Genomic DNA, 22,791 nt, shown 5'->3' on the forward strand with positions numbered 1-22,791 from the left:
GTATCATTTAATAAAACTCCTCTATCTGTGGTGTTTTAGAGATACTTGCTAAGAGTACAATTATTACAAGAAGTTGTTTTTTAAATCTTAATTGATCAAAGTCCTATCTCTTACTAAGCACTTAGAAGTTATAATTTATGTTATTTGGGCACAAAGAGGTACTATACTCATTCTTTACTCTGAAACATTTTGAAAAACAAGTTTGAATTATATTCTCCTTCACCATAATTGTTAATATCATTTCTTTTAGTCACATTGAGAATCAGTTTATTTTTCTCTTCAGTGTTAGCTATTGTTATTCTAATTCCTTCTATGTAATCATAATTCTGTGTTTATGCCAATCGCAAAATATAAAAAGGAATCATTTTTGTCAATCAAGGTTTTGTGTTTTGGGGAAGGGGATGTGTTAGTAAAGCAAAGTGAGACTTGATCTTTTTCTAGTAGGCTGTTTTGAATTTGGAGTATGGTGGATAGTATAATAGATACACTCCAGCAATGTAGGTATAAAATATTTCTGTAGCATTGTTCAAATACACATCAGTTCAAGTACCCATCGTGTGTAACCATGCATTGCTTCAGATGTTCTTATAATTTCACTACATAGAGGTGAATGACCTCCAACCAATGAAAACTCTCCATGTTAGAAACTATATAAAGAGATGTTAATAATAATCTTCTCAAATTAATCTTAAATATCATAGTGTTGTCATTGGCTTCTTAGACAAGATTTGAATGTGAGAATCTTCACTATCTTTAATGCATGTAACTTTAATTATGGCACTGTTTATAGCTAAGTTCTTTTTAATGTTTATTATTCTCATATTTTTCTGAATTTCTTAAATTGAAAATCTTGTTGCAGTGACTAGTTTTCCAACTGAAAATTTAAAATTAGATGCCAAATTATGGTAATAGTGCTTTCAAGGACTTGAATATCTGCATAGTCATATACAGTGATTTTATTTAAAAAAATCTTTTGGCCATACCTTACGTTGACTATGATTGGTTATACTCACATGAAGATCTCATAGAGTAACCTGTGCTGTTATGCTGGTACAAGTTTTGCCCATTTTAAAAAATATATTCAGAACTGATGAAGACGTGACTGTGATCTTTGTATCCTCTTTAAATGCATATTCTAAATGATTGGATTTCAGGACAAAATATTTATCAGTTATAAAATAAAGAACTTGATCTGTATAATGGCAGGCAGTGTTGGGATTGATGATGGATGATTTTTCCAGTGTTAAATATTTGCTCTCTCTCTGCTACATTTAGGATTTAAACTTTAGTGGGCTCCTTTGTTCCTCTAAGAGACATCATACCTAATGTTTATCTGCCCTTTATAGATCTCCTCTCAATATGATAAAGTCCTAAACTTTGTTAGTGAAACACTTTTAGGGGCATTTTGGAACCTTCGCTCTAGAACTGATGTTTTCTAGTCACTTCCTAAAATATGTGTTGAGCCTTAGAAAAAGCATTTAAGTGAATTAATTCATGAAGAATAAATTATCAGGACATTTGTTTCACCACACTTTGCATGTGTATTATACCACAACCAGATCAACAGCTGATCTACCAGGGGAACTGCAACAGTAAAAACTGTAGGGTTTTAATTGTTGTTAATACTTTGTCTGACAGTAACAAGGTCAGCCAAATTTTCTTGGGTGTGGGATCCAAAAGTATTGCTATTTAGTTGGCTCTTGGGAGAGTGTTGGACTTTAAGTAGAAAATAAGATTTGATCCCATGTCAGAGGCTATCCTGAGCTGTGTTTTGATTTGAATGTTTTGGTGTTATAGAAATGAATTTTGGGGTCCAATGTATAAATTGGCTAATTATGAGACTTGATCTCAGGTGATTGACAGAAAATATCAAGATACCTGAAACAGGTAATGTAATTAGTTTTGCTTCGAATTTGCCATCCCAGAGGAAAACTATTACAAGTTTGTTTTAGCAATAAGTAAAAAGTGATAATGTTTCAGTCAAAAATTTCATGCGGATATCTAGCAGCCAAGTTCGCAGTTTAAAGTATTTTATATTAAAAAAAAAATTTTGTTTGTTGCAAAGTAGAATTAGCATAGAAGGAAAAAAAATACCTCCAATGATAGCATTGTTTCCTATCAAGACCCTGTCCTGGCTTCCTTTGAAGTGGTAACTCAGACTCTATCATTGCATTGAAAATGCTATATTGGTGGTGATAAGAAAACTGTAATAAGGTTGAAGAAAATAAAAGCCTAGAGTATAGAGGATTCTGCCTGCTAACCTACTTCCTCAGGTTCTTTTAAAGTTCAGTGTCCCTTTCTTTTACTAAAAATTTATTTAGTTATATGCGTTCTTTGTCCTCATTTTAACTCTTTGTCCTCTGTTATCTAATACATAAAATATAAATTGCTCTTTAAAATGTTTTTAAAATAATTATTAAGAGAGTTATTTTTAGTATTCTATCAATAGTATATGGTTAAAAATCAGAATAAAAATTATAATGTTGGAAACAGTGAGAAATGCTTTGGTTAAGTGGTCTTAAGAGAGGAAAACAGTATTAAATTTTGATTTTACATAGGGTATGTATATGTACTTATGGATAAGCATTGAAAGGGGATATGAAATAAATTATTCTGTATTAAGAGGAGATATGCACTAAACATTTTTGAAAATAGAAACCATCCAAATATATTTTCAAATCTTAAAAATGGAAGCATACATTAACTAATTTAGTGTTAAAATTGTGTTTCAGCCCCCTCTCTAAATTTAGAATAAATTTGTTGTTTTTTAGAGAAAAAATATTTAAAAATTATCTCTGTGGAGATTTTAGACAAACATAAGATTTTTATTTGATGGAAATTTAATGATAGTTTTATTTTGATATGGATATTTTAGAGGCAATTATTCATTCATAATTCAAACACATGTGATTTATTTTAGAAAAAAGTCTCTTAAATATTTCAGAGCTACTGATAATTCTGGACATTTGGCAACTTCTTAGTAAAGGGTCTAATTAAATATTTTGCTTAGTAATCTAATGTCTCTACTACCCACCTATGGGAAAAATAAGTGCTAGTTCATTTACCAGCTATGTTTGAAGAATTACATTTAGCTAACTTTATAATGTCATGTAAGGCTAAGCCAATTAAAACAAACATAACATTACTGAATATAAATTTTAATGAACACCTAAATTGATATTTATTCTATTGTTGTGAGACCTGTTAATTCTTATAAGTATAATGTCTATTCAATAATAATCCTTCAAGCATTATGAGAGAAATGAAAGAAATAAATATAAATTTGGAGTTGTCGGTCAGCAAATATATAACACTTGTTTCTAGCACTGTATATCTTCTAAGACATATAAATGTAAGAATAGTACAATCCTTATCTTTAAAGAGTTTTCAATCTAATCGAGGGATGAAATAGGCAATCAATAAAGAATATTGATATTCTACTTCATATTTTATAATATCTATTTATTAATTACTTTGTATGTACATGGTCACTTGATATATAAAAAATCAGAACAACAAAGAAAGAAAACATAGAATATCAGATGGATCAACATAAAACAGTGATGAGATTCTTATTTGAATCTGAGAAGTTTAGCAGATTTGGTAAAGTTTAGGTAATGATCATGATTTAAAAAGAAAGACATATTCATTTAAGTGACTCAATGTTTTGTCATTATTTTTTGCATTTTTAAAATTTGTTTGTCTCTGAAGCCTGAAAGAAAGAAACTATAAACATGACCTTATATTTCAGATATATATATATATTTATAATATAATCAAATATTTATATTATGATACTAATATTGCACTGTCATCCAAATGTGTTATTAGTAGGTGGAAGAGGAAATCAGCCTGTCCTTGAAGAGTCAAAGGTGTTTTCATGGACTTGGTAGTATTTGAGCAAAACCGTGAAGGATGTGATTAAATGAAGAGAGAAGGACATTCTTTTTATTTGTATTTGTTTATACTGTTTCTGCTTCAAAAAATTGGAAGTGATTTGTGACAAACACACACATTAACATAGGTTGATAAGACCATATTGAATATGAATGCATATATTATAGAGAAAAGATTCAGAAATTTAAGCTTTGAAAATATACTGGAATTGAGCATAAATATATATCCCAGTTTCTTAGAGGCAAAGTAAAAAGGATAATGGATTGAATCTCATAATTGTTATTATGAGATAAAGAAAACGTGTATATCAGAAAAATACACAGAAGTTTTTTTCACAGTAGACTACAGAGAAATTTATCATGCATTCTATGTATTTGGAACACACACACACACACACACACACACACACACACACACAATAGGAATCCTGTGATAGTCTTTATGCCATTAGAAGATGTAGAAATAGTCTCAGCATATGTTTATATACTAACCCTCTGTAAAAGCCAAAGACATAGTGATAAATGTCCACAACTTTTATAGTGTCATTTTAGCAAAGAACTAACCAAGTGCAATTCAAGTGAGACATTTGGTGGTTTCACATTTAATAGACTAGAGCTAAAAACCAATGTAAAGCAGTGATAGTTAACTTGGTCCATAGATTTCTTCTCTCAAATACCAGTTGTATGAACTGAGTTTTAATAGGGGATAGATGGTCATCAATTTTAGTTTGAGTGCTTAAATGATCTCCTGGAGTAGAGATATTGTTTGTTCTTTGGAAAAAAAGAAACTTTAGATAGGAGCTTTCGAGACTGTCCATTCCATTGGTCACTTCTCTGTTCTTACCTTATCTCAACTCTCCATGGCACAGGACACAGTTACCTAATCTGTTTCGTGTATGCTTGTTTGTTTGCATAATGCCAGATTTCCTCCTGCCTAACTATCTGCTCCTTCTCAGCTCCTTTTGCTCTTTCTTACCATGATACCTAAATATTGAAGTGCTGCTACGCAGATATGTTGGCTCCCTTCCTTACCATGTCTCCATAGGGGAATTTTTTCATGGTTCTAAATACCATCTATAAGTAGTAACTTCCAAACTGCATTTTTAGGACTGACTGTTCCTCAAAGCATCAGACTTATGTACTTCCACCTACTGACATCTCTCACGATTAATGAAAATCTCCAACTTAATGGCTGAAATCTATTGATTTTCTCAGGTCTGCATGTTTGCCTTCTGCATCTAGGTTATAGTAATTATTGCAGCAACGGTAATAACAATCACAGTCACATTCATTGAGAAATTCCAAAAGCTATTTTGGGCAGTTGGCATAGATCACTTTTTTTTTTGGCTCAGCATTGGAGAATCCAAGGATTGGATTATTAAATTCCCATAATAACCTTATGAGGTAGGGTTGTTATTTTCCTGATTTTATAAATGCAGAAAAAAATGAGTAGAGAGGTTTGGTAACTAATTCATACTCACACAGGTCAAAGAGTGTTAAGTGGTAGAACCAGGATTCTAGCCAAGATGGTCTTCTCTTGAGCACAGCCCCACACTGATGGCATTGGTACTGCCATCCATCTGGACAAGCAAACGAAACCTCTACAGACTTACAGATTTTTTTTGATTTGTCTTTTCTTTAGGCTGAACCTCCAATTCATCAGCTTCTCTCAGTGACTTGTTCCAACAAACATCCTGGATCTGTCTCCTTTCTATTTCTCTCCTTTGCCAAACTAAGCCAGTTCTCCTTGAGCCTCTTATATTATTTATCTCTTTCACTTTTGCTCCCTACCTATAATCCATTCTCCACAGAGCAAAATCAAATTATCATTTTAAGCCATAAATTATGCCAGCTCACTTTTCTGCTTAATATCCTCCACTGGCTTCCCTACTGTTCACTGAGAATATAATCCAACTCTGTCCCTGCCCTATCTCACAGAACCCTGTGTGAAGAAGTATTTGTATCACTTAGTATCTGTACTTCTTGTACATGTATCCCTTAGTTTGTCTCAAAATGCTCTTCCTCTCTATGCCAGCCACATTTTGTTCTTCCTACATACCGACTCATTCCCATTTTAGGGATATTATACTTGCTGTTCCCTCTGCATCAGATCATTATGGAACCAGTTCCTTATTCTTCTGGTTTGGTTTAAAATGTCTTCTTCTTGGAGAGACTGTCCACGTTTATCCAGTCTATAAAGAATCACCATGTTACAAGTCACCTATCTTTAAAAATTCTCTCTATTGCATTGATCAATCATACCCAACTGAGTGAATGAATGAAATAGTCACTAAGTCATGTCCGACTCTTGTGACCGCATGGGCTGTAACCCACCAGGCTCCACTGTCCATGGGATTTTCCAGTCAAGAATACTAGAGTGGGTAGCCATTTCCCTCCCCAGGGGATCTTCCCTACCCAGGGGTCGAACCTGGGTCTCCTGCACTGCAGACAGATTCTTTTTTTTTTTTTTTTTTAGCCTAGCTTTTTTAATTTTTTTATTAGTTGGAGGCTAATTACTTCACAACATTTCAGTGGGTTTTGTCATACATTGATATGAATCAGCCATAGATTTACACTTATTCCCCATCCCGATCCCCCCTCCCATCTCCCTCTCCACCCGATTCCTCTGGGTCTTCCCAGTGCACCAGGCCCGAGCACTTGTCTCATGCATCCCACCTGGGCTGGTGATCTGTTTCACCATAGATAGTATACATGCTGTTCTTTTGAAACATCCCACCCTCCCCTTCTCCCACAGAGTTCAAAAGTCTGTTCTGTATTTCTGTGTCTCTTTTTCTGTTCTGCATATAGGGTTATCGTTACCATCTTTCTAAATTCCATATATATGTGTTAGTATGCTGTAATGTTCTTTATCTTTCTGGCTTACTTCACTCTGTATAAGGGGCTCCAGTTTCATCCATCTCATTAGGACTGGTTCAAATGAATTCTTTTTGACGGCTGAGTAAAATTCCATGGTGTATATGTACCACAGCTTCCTTATCCATTCATCTGCTGATGGGCATCTAGGTTGCTTCCATGTCCTGGCTATTATAAACAGTGCTGCGATGAACATTGGGGTGCATGTGTCTCTTTCAGATCTGGTTTCCTCAGTGTGTATGCCCAGAAGTGGTATTGCTGGGTCATATGGCAGTTCTATTTCCAGTTTTTTAAGGAATCTCCACACTGTTTTCCATAGTGGCTGTACTAGTTTGCATTCCCACCAACAGTGTAAGAGGGTTCCCTTTTCTCCACAGCCTCTCCAGCATTTATTGCTTGTAGACTTTTGGATAGCAGCCATCCTGACTGGCGTGTAATGGTACCTCATTGTGGTTTTGATTTGCATTTCTCTAATAATGAGTGATGTTGAGCACCTTTTCATGTGTTTGTTAGCCATCTGTATGTCTTCTTTGGAGAAATGTCTGTTTAGTTCTCTGGCCCATTTTTTGATTGGGTCATTTATTTTTCTGGAATTGAGCTGCAGGAGTTGCTTGTATATTTTTGAGATTAATCCTTTGTCTGTTTCTTCATTTGCTATTATTTTCTCCCAATCTGACGGCTGTCTTTTCACCTTACTTATAGTTTCCTTTGTAGTGCAAAAGCTTTTAAGTTTCATTAGATCCCATTTGTTTAGTTTTGCTTTTATTTCCAATATTGTGGGAGGTGGGTCATAGAGGATCTTGCTGTGATTTATGTCGGAGAGTGTTTTGCCTATGTTCTCCTCTAGGAGTTTTATAGTTTCTGGTCTTACATTTAGATCTTTAATCCATTTTGAGTTTATTTTTGTGTATGGTGTTAGAAAGTGTTCTAGTTTCATTCTTTTGCATACTTACTGAGCTAGCAGGGAAGCCCAGAGCCAATTACTTCCTATTTATATTTGAATTTTCGGATTCTCCAGGCAAGAATACTGGAGTGGACTGCCATGGCCTCCTTCAGGGGATCTCCCTGACCCATAGATTGAACCTATGTCTCCTGCGTTTCCTCCATCGCAGGTGGATTTTTTACCCAGTGAGACACCTGGGGAGCCCGTTTTAATCCCTGGCACATGGTATTTTCTCAGAAAATATTTATTAAATAAATTTAAAGTGGATCTGAAGAGTCATTAAGTGCTGATCTGATGTGGTCATGGGATGGAGGAGGCCAAGTTTGAGGCAGAGAGAAAAGTCTGAGTGAAAGCCAGGGAAGACAGAGGGTTGGCATATTAAAAGAGATGAATAAGGCTAGCAGGAATGCTTTGAGTAAGGGGTGAGCAGTGTCAAAAAAGGCTAAAAACAGGCAGCAGGTCACACAGCATCTCATTAAAGATTTAGGACTTCCAATAACAATGAGAAACAATGATAGGGCATTGAGCAGATAAGTGACATGATTAGATTTGCATTTTAAAAACTGTGTTGAGTAGGCCTAGACCTTGATCAAAGTTGACATTCTATTATGGATACAAAAAAAAAAAAAAAAAAACCATGGCTTGTGCCTCATTAAAGTGACATGCTTGGTAAAGTCTGTGAATGAGACAGATATTTTGCTCATAGAGGACTGAAGCACAAGCTGAGTGCTGCCTGACTCAGGTGAGCATGGGAATCTGTCTTTTATACAAAGAGCATCACGGGGGTTTTGCTGCTTTTGCCTCTGTTTTTTGATAATGGAAAGACTCAAACCATCATTATGGAGAACTCTATTGAATTCCTGCTTTGAGGAATATGAATTAATATGTCGATATTATTCCAGAGACTGGCCTGTACAAGAAACTGAAATAAATTTTTGGGTTGGCCAAAACGTTTGTTCGGATTTTTCCTTAAGATGTTTATGGAAAAACCTGAAGGAATTTTTTTCCCAAGGCAATACTGTACTATGATGTCTTCTTATTTGAGTTTCTGTGTTGTTAATATGACCTCATTTAAGCTCTGGGTTGTCCTGAAAAAGAGATTAAAAAAAAAAAAAAATTCTGTGACAAGGTTGGAAGTATGTGGTTTATGATTTCATTAAGACCAGTGATTTGGAATAAGACCTCAGAACATAGAAGAAACTTTTCCCTCATTTCTAGTTACAGTGACCTGCGACTAGAACTGGGCTACTATTTTCAGACACTCAAAAGGATTGCAACTCACTAGTCCATAAACAAAAAGATATTGAGTTTCCTTTTCAGAACAGAGACCATCATCTTAACTCAGTCATTTGACTTATTCCATGAACTTAATTCCATGAACTTACTCTATGAACATAATTCCATGAACATTTGTTATGGGCCCACCATCAGTTACTGGTAGTTGGGGGTCTGTGTCACATTGCTGGAAAAAGTCAGACCAAAACTTTCCTTTCTGAACCTCACTGAGTAAAAAGAATGCCATTAAACAAATAAAACTATTAGCAAAAATTTTGTTAAGTTGTATTTCCAAAAAGAATAGACTGTTAAAAAAAAAAAAAAAAGAATGTTTCTGGTAAAATGTAGACTGAAGGATTCCGGAAAGTCCTCTATGCTAGTACAATTGTGACTTTTGGTTTGTGTTTCTCTCTATGTATTTGCAAAGTTAAATATTGGAAGATAGATAAATATTTTGAAATCATTTTAAAAGATGTAAAAAAAAAATTTAAAAAAAAAGATGTAAGATAATTAGAAGCAAAATAAGTCATTTGAACAAGCAGCTAGGTTAAAAATACAAAAATCCAAACAAACAGACCACCCACAATTAACCCAGGCAAAGTTCTCTATCAGAATTGAGTGAGCAAAATTGGTTTGTGAAATGCAAATATACCAGGAAAGAATCCCACCGGAGGGACTAGCCCTTAGCTACTGAATCATTAGAGAGCGGGACACCAGTCCTTTTCAGAGATGATTGAAGTTATCCTCCCTCATCAGCCTTATATCCCTGAGATAGTCTATGCAAGTAGTAAGGTAGTCCCATTACTGTTTTTTCATTATTATTACTAAATGGAATATGGTCTCTTTTTCATCCAGTATCAGTTTTTTCTCTCTTTGTTCCAAGCAAATAATTTGGGCTTGGATTTTGCTTTGGGGTTTAGTTTGCTACAGGATCAAATGCTCGATGAGTCCTCAATATGAGACCAAGTCAGGCTTCCCTCACCTTCCCATGACCTAGTGCCAGGGTCCTTGAAATCCCATTCACTTTCACTACTTTGCCTTCAACACTTATTGCAACTTCATCTGCTGGAGCATCTCATGAGGTCTTCCTCTTTTTCTTTCTTTTTTCTTTCTAAAGTCTTTTCTTGAACTACTTCATAAACATTCAAATTTTGCTCCTTTTCCTTTGTCTTTCTATTTTTAATTGGTACAATTTAATTTTTTAAAAAATTCCTTAGATTTGTTTCCTTCTTTCTCTTTCTGTTGCTACTGACTGTTCACCTTGGGTCCCAGGTCTTCTAGCTTTCTAGCCTCTAGATTCAAATTTATATGTAATTTCATTCCATACCACAGGCAGGCAAAATAGCTTATAAATATAAGTATCATTTTTTGCTTTTTTTTTTCAGTTTTAATTTTTGTTTTTTAGTTTTCCTCTGATCATCGTCTCCAAATGGTTCTCATTAATTCTAGGGTTCCATTCCAGGTATTTCCTGCCATTCAGGTCTGCTAAGGAATGTTGCTCTTCTCTTCAGCAAACTATATCTTCTGTTCATTTGTGAAAAGTCCTGTCCACACAATCCAGGCTAACTTTTTCACAGCCTACCAGGATCAGTTCCAATATCTTACTTGCCACATTTTGCCCAATCTCCCAGACTCAACTATCACCATACCTTCTGCAGAGTTAACCCAGGCCAGATTTGTCTCTTCTTTCTGCTTCCATAGTTTCCACTTCGGTATGCAGAAAGCCAATCCTACTTTTTATTGTTGCATGTAATAACTATTTAATATAGTAGCTGCCTTGCAACCCAAACTAGAAATAAACACTTTGTGTTATTTGGTTTTCTAATATGTTTCAGACTAGTAAGTACCCTGTATATATAATTCAAAACTCACTAATAAACATGCAAATTAATTCACTGTCTCCTCTTCTTGGGATATACTTGTCTTAGGATACAGACGAGGTGGAAAGGGTGGCTGATGGTGGATGTGGGTAGTGAAGAGTACTACTTATGTGCATACTTGAGCCTTGTGTCTCGTCCCACATAAATGAGGTTAGATCTTGTTAATGGTAGCAAAATGGTATTTTGCCCCCAGGAGCAGAGGCAAGAAAAGTAACCTCTGGAGAGGCACATTGTGTACTGGCTCTGTAATACACCTGTAACTTATTGTAAACTGTAATTTATTGTAAAGCTGTAATTTATTGTAAACTGGTAAATTATTTCTGCATTTGGTGGTTGTGGTTTAGTCGCTAAGGCATGTCTGATTCTTGTGAACCCATTTGCCAGGGTCCAACCCCGGCGGAGTCCAGGGGTTCCCTTCCGATGAGCGGCGTCTGCGAAGAAAAGAAAGCGAGTGGAGTCTTGGTTGAGTGCAGAATCACGACTACTTTATTCTCTTACATCAGTGCTTATATACCCTAAAACCAATAATCCTTTAAAGAGGTTTAAGAGGGGGGAGTGATAAGATTGTACCAGGTGCATAATCATGGGTTACATCATAAATAACTTTCTAGACCAGTCAATACCTACACATAACTTTTTAACAATTCAATGGCAGCAGCTAGTCAACTGTGAAAAGCCATCTACAAACCTTATCTTGGGAAGTTCAGCCCCAGGGTGGACTTAGCTCTGGTATGTATTCCTAAGGGTCAGAGGTCTCATGAATTCCCTCCTGATCACACCCTCAGGAATCTTCTCAATCTCTTAATGGACTCTATCTACTTTTGCTTATGGGATAGATAGGCCTGTTTATTGGGATCCATGTGCCCCCAGGGACTGTGTTGCTGCCATGCAAAGGTTTCAAGGAGGGATTTTAGGTAAGAGTCAGACTAGTTTTTAGGGAACAAAAAGATGAAAGGACGAAGGCCTGGGAGTGGGTGGTGGAGCGGTCCAGAGAAATCCCCAGAGGTCTGTACGCCTTTGCGTGAGGAGTGGTCTGTACGCCTTTGCGTGAGGAGTGGTCTGTACGCCTTTGCATGTGGAGTGGTCCCAGAGGTCCGGACGCCTTTGCATGCCAGCTCATTGAACCCAGACCTCGTCACCGGCGGGGTTTCTCTTGCCGGCTCCCGAAACCCAATGACTATAGCTTGCCAGGCTTCTCTGCCCATGGGATTTCCCAGGCAAGAATATTGGAGTGGGTTGCCATTTCCTTCTCCAGAGGATTTTACTGACCCAGGGGTTGAACCTGTGTTGTATTGCAGGCAGATTCTTTACTGGTGAGCCATGATGGATTCTCAATTTCTGCATTTACCCTGCATTTAATATTTGCTTTATTGTGTTTGCTGCTTAACTTGGGATAAGTAAAAAGATTGGTGCTCCTGAGCATTAAACATAAAAACAGTATTAAACACCAGTCTTTGAATTAAAATATATAAAAATGGCAGAAAGGGTAACTATGGACTCTATGTGTGTAATAGGCTATGCAATCTATATAAATTTTTTGAATTCAGATTTGAGTTGCTCTTTTGTAAATGCAAGAGGAAACAAAAGGAAAATATTCTTTTGTAATTTTTCTTAGACTTTGCCTTTTGATACTTTACCTATCTTGAATTGATTTATAGGTGCTCAACTATTGCCATGAGCAGACAGTGGTGGCTTGAGAGATCATAAACTAACTATTGATTAACCGCATCCTGATCCATTTTTTTCTAAAAGTGCAATTAGGACCATAGGTTTAAATATTATTCTTAGAAAAAATTTCCATATATGAGATAAGTTATATTTCTCAGCTGATAATAAAGTCACCATTTAGAAACTCTTTATAAAGAGCTGAGGCATATCCCTGAGATGAGACAGATCCAAGAGAAATATTAATTTCTGTTCTGGTATGTACTAGCTTCTTGTATTTGAACTTTGAAAAACATCGTCTTTTCCAGAAAAGTTAGTTCTTGTAGAGAATATACAACACACTCAAACAAAAAGAAGTTTTTAAAAGGATTTTTGTGTTAATATCATCATAATTAGGAACAGTTTTTCTGATAGAAAATATGTAACTCTTTTTAAGTTATTTAATTATGCTAGAATTTTTTTTCATTTCATATGAAAATAAGCTTTAAGAAATATTTATTATTCCTTTTAAACATGAATAAAAACATTGCTTCATTACATAATGTTTTCCCTTGAAACATGCCATAATTTAAACATGTTTAAAGTCATAAGAAACTTGTTTTTCAGAATGTATGTTCATCTCTTCTGTTTTAGGGTCAATATATAATATTTACCAAAGCAGATTATTTATAGTCTACAGTTTAATATTTGGATTAATTTTCTAGAAAAACTTCTTTAGAGGGACCATAAGAAATCTATATAACAGTTCTCTAATTCCAGGCTACTCCACATTGAAATGAATAGTAAATGCATACTTCCATAGTAATATTTCACCATGACTTACATAATCTTGATATTTACAAAGGTAATTAACTATAGATTAAATAAACACCTACTTTTACCTTTCTATTTTCTAGAAAGTATTTGTGACAGCTTATCAGAGCACATACAATAAAATATGGTTACATATAAATAATGAATTGAGTTTATCAAAAATAGAAGGCATGGAAGAGGGGAAAAGACAGTCTCAAAACATTTTCAGAGTTGATAATTTGGGCTCTGAGCTGGGACTCTACCAGGCTTTCTTTATTTCTTAATAATAGAGGAATGGTGAAACATGACTATTCAGAGAAACCAAAGACATTCTAGGCATTGAGTTTTTCAAAAAAAGCTTTTCATGTGTTGTTTCATTTTCAGAGGACAATTATATAAATAGAAACATGGTAAAAAAACATAAACAGCCCAAACCCTGTAGTTTAGACTTAATCGTGTACCTTGTTCGGCTGTATTCTACCAACCTGCAGTCATCTGCCCCATGGGTTACCTGTCCTCTGCCTGTTGCTAGAGCCAGCAATAAAAGGACTTCCAAATACAGAGCAGGTGAGGACAAGGGATGCTGAAAACAAAGCATATAGAGAGATGGGTTTTTAAGGTATGTATACATTATATAGGTAAATTTTCTAATGGATATTTGTTTTGTATGAGAAAATGACTATTTTCATTATAAAATAATCAATATATTTAATTTTAAGTTTTATAGTGGCTACATTAAACTACAGAGAAACATAAAATTCATGTAATTTTTTCCATTCAACTTATTATTTTACTCAATCAAAATGCTATGATATCTAGATAGAATAAACAAAATCTTAATGGACATTATGTATTTTTTTTTTGTTTTTAGTTCTACCAGTTTATTGCTACCAACCCATCTCCCTCCACGCTCATGCACACATGCTGAGTCATGTAACCCCATGGACTGCAGTCCGCCAGGCTTCTCTGTCCATGGGCTTTTCCAGGCAAGAATACTGGAATGGGTTGCCATTTCCTTCTCCAACATTATGTGTTTTTTCTGTTTTGCAATAAAGTGTATAATTTTACACTTAGAGAACATCTCAATTCATATGCTTATTTCCAACAGATAAAGTAAAATGTATTCCTACCAAAATAGTACAGTTGAGTTTAACAGAAAGCAGCAGTTGACACTGATTTGTTTTTAAAATTAAATAACATTTGAAAATGTAGCTCTGTGACACAAACCACATTTTAAGTGCTCATTGGTTATGTGTGGTTAGTGGTTACTGCATTAGGTACTATTACTCTAGACTGTTGTTTCTTTACTTTTTTGATTATACTCTCTGTTAGGATAAATTTTTGAAGCAAGAATCCTCAGCTCATGGTTATATTTGTAATCTATATGCATATACTATGGTCCTAATATATTATCTATATCATAAAAATACATAGAAAACAAGTTTTAAGATGAAATGGCACTTTAAAATAATGGTTATGTTACTCATTTTTAGACACATTTTAAAAGCCACGTGCTTAAAAATCGTTGTGATGTTTAAGATACCAGTTTCACACTTTGTCATACAGATATTTGGAAGACTGTTTCTAGGATTAGTCTAGTGTTTAGTTTTAATGGCTGTTAGGGCTGAAAAAGATGATTCACAAAGACACCAAAGTACTTTTAAGTAGCAGTTCATTACTAATCATAATATATTTAAATCCATATAATAGTCTTGATAATTGTAAAGACTGAATTCTGGTTAATTAGATTTAAACTGCCAGAGGGTTTCTGCCTTGGAATGTAATTGGCTACAGGCTCTCAACAGAAAAAAAAAAAGTGCCATTTTGTCACTTTTGTGGCTTATCTGTACTTGTAACACCTTCAATCTGTGGCTATTTATTGTAGGAACCCTTTGAAGCCACCTGCCCCCTGAGTGCTAGATTTGGTACAATTAGATAATGCAAACAGTAAATCCATCTAACTGAGCTGATGTAATGTGCAGTATGCCCTAGAATAACAAAATTGAAAAAGGCATAATAGACTGTTAGGCAGTCTCCTTCTTGCCCTCAGGAATCCTCACGCGCTGTATGTGATAGGTGTACATGCCACGTGCACTTACCTGGTGTGTTTGATTTACATACCCAGAGAGAAGGCTGCAATGTCCTTCTGTATATCAGAAAAGTTAGATTTCTTCTTCCTTTACGAAAGATAAACATAAACATATGTTTTGTTGTTTTCTTCCTCCAGTCCTTTGGATTACACTGTGACTCCCTTAGGCAAGCACTTCCCATTATGAAGACTACTGATAGAAGTTTAAATGTTGCTTATCATAAGGAGTATGCTTTAGTGACATTATGTACTGATATTATGGTTTGAGTGTTTTTCTTTTATTGACCATTTTTAGTAGTTTCAATATATCTAATATAAGTAACTAGAAATATCTTTCATTGTCTTAACAGTGAGCACCATGGTATTCTTAAAGCAGACTAGAAACTTTATATGAGTTCTTTCAGCTTTGTGAGTATATAAAAACTCCATCCAGCAATCTTGCAGCCTTAAAGTGGACCCAAGTAGCCACTTAAAACTCTTCAAACTGTGCCCAAGAGGAGAGCACAGAAAACTGTGCCAGCCGAAGAACAAATGCAAGAGTGGTGGAATTGGGATCTCTGTTTTAAAAATATTCCTTGTTTCACTCACTTTATAAAAATTCAAATTAGGCTTTATTACACTTCAGATTATGATACTCTGCTGAAAGGGATTGAGAAGACTTTTTAGTCAAAAAAGAAAAAAACTTTTTAAGTGATGTTTCAAAATGTTTGAAGTTTGATTTGCATTTATTTTTAAAAATAAAGTCTACTTCTTTGCAAATGTCATTATGATAATGAACATTTAAAAAGATCTTTTTTTCATATTTCACGGTGGGAAAAACATAATCATGTGACATTTTTCAAAAATTTCAGCTTGGTTGTGTTTTTTATATCCTTTGACTGTCCATGTCATATTTTTTTTTTGTCCATGTCATATTTATAGTGGCTAATATCAGTAAAATGTATTTGTTATTTAATATTTTTCTTTTTATTCTATTTCCTCCTCAATGTAAGGCCTTTTATTCGTCAAAAATAATTGGTGTTTACACCCTTATCTCCAAATCTCAGGAACTTTGCAGCCACATTTATCTCGGATGCTCATCTCCATTTAACATTATCTTTTTTTATATGGTGTTTGATATGCTCTTTTCCACTAATGAGAAATAGATCTATGAAGATTAGATCAAAGGAATGATAAATTGAAATTACCATATGCTTCCTTTTGCTTATTGAAATTATCAATTTCATTGATCCTGTTATTTCAAGCATCTAAAATACTTGAGGTTCTCCAGGTGAAAGGTTACTAACCTCGCACTCTAAGATAATTTCTCTGTAGATAGCTAAGTGAGAGCCCAATGCTAAACTGTGATTTTGTTTCATTATACAGATCATGTTGTTGAGCAAAATACAATGCTTTCTGAGTCAAGGCGCTGATGGAAGTAGGCAAAGTTAAGCCACCTCACTGAAAATGTACACTCACCTCCTAATTTTATTATATAATTGCACCGTGAGACATATTAATTCAAAAAGTTGACAAATTCATGCAGTTTAATTCCAGAGTATTTTTTTATTACAAGTACATTGACTATTGACTATGTGTGTGTCTAAATAGAAGGGTGTTTCTCTGTTCCTCCAAATAGGCTAAGTTTTGCTCCAGGAATTAAAACAAAGTATACTTAATATGACAAACTATTTTTTTTCTTGTTCACTCAAATTCTTCTCGAGATACAGGCAACTCTCTTGATCATCTGTCCTCCGTGTGACATTTTTATAACTCAGATTATCTCAATCTTGATCTGTGTCTCTGCCATCACAATACATGGCCTTCTTTTATTCTGAGGCCTGAAAAAGATCATAGAATTGCACATAGCCTTTTCATTGCCTCAGGTCAAAGTAACTGATGGCGTTGGCCACAACAAGTGATGTGCCTCCACTTAACTGCAAGAGAGTTGGTACACATCAGGAAGCAATGAAATGTGCCATTACTGTTTCAGTCATGATGCTTTTGTCATTTAAGGCAACACTTAACTTTATGTGTCTGATAATTCAGAGATTCATTCTAAAGTTCGGTCTGAGTACTTTTCTTTAAAAAGCTAGTTTGCAATGTTTTGAAAATAAGGGCTTCTGGAGAAAATACTGATGATTCATTCTTTTGAAAAACAATAATTAGATAGTTAATTTATCCTAAGCTAGATATTGAGGATACAAAGAGGAGTGAAATATAATCTTTCTGCTCTTGAGAAGCTTGCTGATCTGTGAAAAAGATATTTAAACTTGTAAATTTTATTGGTAAACAATTCATCTCACCTATTCAGCAAGTGTTTAGTTATCACCTGTTAGACACCAGGTCCTATAATAGGGATCAGGACAAAGTTTCTGGTTCATAGTAATTATATTCTATGTGAGAATAAAGATAGTATATAGAAAAATTTGAGACGTTATGTCAGAGAGCAATATGTACTATGAGATAAACATTTTGATGCCCAGAAATGGAGCTTGACAAGCTACTTTAGGTGATCAGAAAAGACTGTGCAGAGTTGGGACCACACCTGCTGAGATCTGAGGTGCCATCCATTCCAAGATCCTGGGACACAGCATTATGCAGAAAGACCAAGAAGGATCAAGCTCCTTAAATTGTGATTAGTTATCCTAAAGGTAATCACCCCTGGATATCCAATGGAAGGACCGATACTGAAGATGAAGTTCCAGTATTTTGGCCACCTGATACTCATTGGAAAAGACCCTGGTGCCGGGAAAGATTGAGGGCAAGAGGAGAAGGGGGTGACAGAGAATGAGATGGTTGGATGGCATCATCAACTTGATGGACTTGAGTTTGAGCAAACTGCGGCAGATAGTGAAGGACAGGGAAGCCTGGTGTGCTGCAGTCCATGGAAAGAAAGTGAAGTTGCTCAGTCGTGTCAGGCTCTTTGCGACCCCATGGACTGTAGCCTGTCAGGCTCCTCCACCTGTGGGATTTTCCAGGCAAGAACACTGGAGTGGGTTGCCATTTCCTTCTCCAGAGGATCTTCCATAGGATCTCAAAGAATCAGAAATGACTTAGGAACAAGACTATAGAAAACAGACCAGTGGCACTGGAGCACAACATATCAGAGTAGAGTGATAGAAATAGAATTTGGAGATGGATGCAAAATCTAAGTTACATAGGGTCTGTAAGATTAGATGAGCATTCTAGTGAAGAGATGGAAATAAGCTTAGGCTATTTAGGGGCACATGATTGGTTCTATGATCTCATAGCTAGGCAGGAGATCAATGAGAAAAACTGCTTGGGGAGAAAGGGTGCCTGAGCTGGATTTTAAAGAATGAATATGAATCTGTTCATCCAGAAGAGTTGAGGGTCAGCACACTCAGGGAACATTAAGCTGCTCATTATTATTAAAATTGAAAATGAGAGGCGGGGGATCATAAAAATTTATTTGACTGCCAAGAATTTGGAGGCATGGACAGCAAAAGAACAGCAACTGAATACTCCCAGTATTTTTTTATGGACCCTGAAAAAATATCAAACAAAATGGTACCATTTCTCATATTAACTTTTTGGTTATCTAAAGAAAAGAAAGTTAAAGGATGTTTTATAGTTTTTATAATCTTCAGTTTGCTAAGATCATTTCTATGATTGAAGTGTCTTCATTATATGAATGTATAATGGAATGATTTGAGTCGCTGTCATATTATGTAGACACTTATATAAATGCTTATTAATTTTGACATTGCAGATTTCTTCTTGTGTGAATTCTGCCATGATTTTCAGGACTTAAACTATTTTGTAGGCTTTTTAGAAATTTATGAGATTTAAAAAATTAGGCTGAGAGTTTATGTCCAGAAATAAAGATCCCTTCTATGTGATAAAGATAGGTGATTCCCAGGTAGGAGTCCTTCAACATTCATTCAGCTACTATCCACAGATGACTCTACCATGCTAGACACTGTTCTAGGTACTGAGGACACGGGAGCAAACAACAAAATTCTCTCCCTTGCTGTGCCTCATATTCAAGTGAGAAGAGAAAAACAATAAACAAAATGAATAAGTAAAATATGGAGTATGTTAGATTGTGATAGTGCTGAGGGAAAAAAAAAACAACACATCACAGAACGTAGATAGGAAATTTGAAAAAGGAGTAGTGAATTTTAATAGAGTGGCCAGAGAAGGCTTTTAATAGAGATATGACTGAGAGTCTGTTCCACTAAATATCTAGAGAAGAGGGTTTTAGGCAGAGAAGAAATCAAAAGCAAAGGAACTGAGCTGCAAGAGGGACAGAAGATCAGCCTCCAAATAAGTTAGATGAGCCCTGGGACTGGGATGGGGTGGATGATGCAGAGATGCCATTGGAGGAAATGTAGCTGCTCCCCGCCCAGCCACCCACCCCTGTCCCTACCCTTTGAGTAATATGGAAAGGCTTTGAAGAGTTTTGAGCAATGATGCCATGCCCTGAATTACTTTTTTAACTGTCATCCTTTGTCTTCTGTGTTGAGAATAGATTGGAGAGAGGCAAGAGTATCTGTAGGGTGAATGGGTGGGAGGCCACTGTGACTATCCAGGTAAAATATGATGGTGGCTCAGACCCAAATAGTAACCGTAGAGGTGGCTGGATTCTGAGTGTTTTGAAGGTAGAACTAATAGGATTTGAAAGATGGTTTAAAGGAGACAAGAATGTTTCTAAGGTTTTTATTCCTTAGCCACTGAGACAGGGAGCTTCCATGTTCTGAGAAAAACAAGGTAACAGGAGGAACAACTTGGCGGTGGTGCGGCAGGTACTCGGGGCTGGAGAGCGAATTGGAAATGGCTGTGTGCACGCATGCTAAGTCGCTTCAGCCGTGTCTGACTCACTGTGATGCTATGCACCGTGGCCTGCCAGACTTTTCTGTCCATGGGATTCTCCTGGCAAGAACACTGGAATGGGTTGCATGCCCTCCTCCCGGGGATCTTTCCGATCCAAGGATTGAACCCCCATGATTTTTGTCTCCTGCATTGACAGGCAGGTTCTTTATCATTAGCACCACCTGGAAAGCCCTGGAAATAACTATTAAGTATCAAAGTGGAGGTCTCTTACTTGGTAATTGGACATGCAACTCTGGAGCTTAGGGGAGAGGTCCAGCTAGAAAGAAAAGTTGGTAAAATTAGTGGGTTTTCATAATCCAAATAATCATAATTTCAAGGTTTGTATTCCTTTATAGGGTTTACCTGATTTGTTTTCTCTAGTCCATTTCATTCATATTTTAATTTTTTTCTTCTGCCCTCTTGTATTCTAGCAGTTAACATGCAGCCCATCTTATTTAGTACTTGGCCTTGAGCATAATTATATACCTAATGGTTTTAAAAATCATCTGTGATGTTTCCTTCTTACCTACAGCAAATAGGTAATTGATCCTAAGATGTCCCACTGAGTGGCCATAATATTATTTTCAAGATGACTTTTAGTAGGTTATACAATTACTGGAGTTGGGGTATATGTGTGTATGTATAGATATATGTGAATGTGTGTATATGTATAATATATATATATATTTGTATAATATATATGTGTGTATATATGAATATATATATTCAATCAGTTTATCAATATGTTTCCATGTGATGTTTTTATTTTTACTTGGACTTATCTGAGCATGTTAAAGAGATATCTATTTAATATAGTAACTATGCATATAGTCCAACCTGTCTCATCAAGGCTTATAATTCTCTAATTTCATAGGTCAGTTAATAGGGTTCCCATTCAGCTCCCAGGCTGTCATAACTGATGACATTCAAGTATATGTTTTGGGTTGGTTTTAGCCAAGGGAAGTCATGTAGCCAGTGAAGCAGAGAAAGGAAAGCAGATTGCCATACTTGAATCTGTACCATCAAAATGACAAAATAGATCTATAATAAACAATAGGTTAGTGCTTGATATGCCTACAGCATCAACTCTAATGCACAACAGACAAGTTATTTATGAAATGAACCTCTTGAAAATATATAGCTCTTTTAATATGAATCTCATTTCTGTGTTCCTTTCAACAAAATAGTATGCCATTATCCATCTATTTAGAACACATGGTTGCTTTATTTTATTTTTTTAATATGGTGACACCATACTAGGAAGTGTCAAAGAAATTCAATCATGTCACAAATGGAACCCAACTATTTTAAAAAATATCTTTTGTGATATTTGTCTGTTTAAACTGTAGGAAAAAATAAAATATGACTTTCTAGAACACAAAGCAGTCTGTTAGTTTTCAGTTCAGTTCAGTTCAGTTCAGTCGCTCAGTCATGTCCGACTCTTTGCGACCCCATGAATCACAGCATGCCAGGCCTCCCTGTCCATCACCAAAACCCCGAGTCCACCCAAACCCATGTCCATCGAGTCGGTGATGCCATCCAGCCATCTCATCCTCTGTTGTCCCCTTCTCCTCCTGCCCCCAGTCCCTCCCAGCATCAGGGTCTTTTCCAATGAGTCAGCTCTTCGCATGAGGTGGCCAAAGTATTGGAGTATGTTAGTTTTAGGTATATATTATTTGTAAAAAAGAGAGAGACTTCTCAGTAAAAGATGTGTTTTGTTTGCCACTGATAGTCAGTAACATTTTTTTTTTGTTAAAATTCTCCTAGAATGATAATTTAAATTTGCAACAGTAAAATTTAGGCCCCCAATTTTTTCTTTGGGAACACATATCATTGTCAATAATCTAACAGGTTATTTATTTTAATAGATGTATATTTTGAATAATACACATTATTAGTATATGTAATAATATAGATAGTAATATATTCATGCAGTTCACAGAGTCACAAAGAGTCAGACACAACTGAGCGATTGAACAACAACAAAATATTCAATATTACATGTACACACACAAATTCTTTCATCTATGCCTTCTCTACCTCCAAGAAGATTTAAAATAGCATTTGGCTATCACAGATATGTAGAAAGTTTTTAATCCTGAATTAAAGTCCTGAGACACAGTCCAAGTATACCAGATGCTTCCTTCCTGGTAGGAAAGAAGTGGTCATCTGTCTTTCTCTTACTGAAAATAAGAAACTTAAAAGAATGAATGTAGCTCAATAGACTAAAGGCAGCTAGAAAAATAATAGATAATAGAACTTTGAAATTTATGAATTGTTTTTACAGTTCTTTTCTCATTTGATCCTCATAAGATCTTTGTAAATTCGGCAGGGTATGTCATGATAATTCCAGTTTGTATGTGGAATATATGGGGCTCAGAGATGTTAGCAGGGATGGCTGTACTGATAGGTTTACAAGCCAGGGCTGGAACTTGCTACCAGGTCCTCGTTTACGATTAAAACATAAATTCAAAATGGTCTAGATAAGTCTGTAACATAAATCTACACCATCATGACTATAGAGGCTATTAAAGACACTAGAATGTTTTGGAGTATAGCTCT

The 22,791-nt window shown here is 35.5% G+C and overlaps 1 protein-coding gene across 6 annotated transcripts in view; it reads left to right on the top strand.

Annotated features, from left to right (window-relative positions):
• NLGN1 (neuroligin 1) overlaps positions 1 to 22,791 on the top strand; it is an 894,249-nt gene that overhangs the window by 400,425 nt on the left and 471,033 nt on the right. The window lies entirely within an intron of this gene.

Source organism: Cervus elaphus, chromosome 19, assembly GCF_910594005.1.
Source record: "Cervus elaphus chromosome 19, mCerEla1.1, whole genome shotgun sequence".
NCBI classification, from domain to species: domain Eukaryota; kingdom Metazoa; phylum Chordata; class Mammalia; order Artiodactyla; family Cervidae; genus Cervus; species Cervus elaphus.